This window comes from Bison bison, unplaced genomic scaffold (genome assembly GCF_000754665.1).
Source record: "Bison bison bison isolate TAMUID 2011002044 unplaced genomic scaffold, Bison_UMD1.0 scf7180017864092, whole genome shotgun sequence".
In the NCBI taxonomy this organism is placed as follows: domain Eukaryota; kingdom Metazoa; phylum Chordata; class Mammalia; order Artiodactyla; family Bovidae; genus Bison; species Bison bison.
The window spans coordinates 1,476,436-1,477,156 of NW_011494664.1; positions in this window are offsets into that span (position 1 = coordinate 1,476,436).

Below are 721 nucleotides of genomic sequence, written 5' to 3' on the forward strand. Positions count from 1 at the left end.
GATTAAAGCTAAACAAGGACTCTGAAGCTCCAAGATAACTCAGAGAGGATAAGTAGAGCCCTGGGCGGTAATTATGTATAGGAATATACTGCTGAGAGCAGCCCATGAAGACCATCTCTGCTACCAAGAGCAAGGGTGGGGCTTACAAAGGCAAAAGCCACAGAGCTTCACCAGGTAAAATGATGGGTCAGCATGAACAAGGTCTTGGCTTGTCAGTTCAGGATGGACTGTAGTGGAGCTTGGAGGGCTGATGGCTAAACTCTGGGTTTCGCGTCTGCTCACCCTAACCAGTTTTCTGGGAAGTAGCTGCTCTGGTTCCTTCTTCAGGGGCCCTCACTCTTTGCTAGTTACACCCTTTCGACTCTGTCCTGTGGTAGGCAAGTCCTATTTGCACACTCAAGGCTTACAGAAAACTTCCTTTATCAATTAACATTCAAAATTAATAGGGATTGGCTTTAAGGGAGTTTTTATTTAAAAGGAACATTTAAATTGTCCTAGGAAGAAATAGGAAAATCATGCCGTTAATCCAGTGATTTAGCCTTAACTGCTCATTAAAACCATCCGGGGAGCTTTTAAAACATAAAATGCCTGAGGCCCTACTCCAGACCACTTAAATCAAAATTTGAGTAAGAGGCCACACTATCAGGATGTTTTAAATACTCCCCAGGTAATCCTGAGGTGCAGCCGGGCTCCAATACTGCTTATCTAACTGGTTTACCCT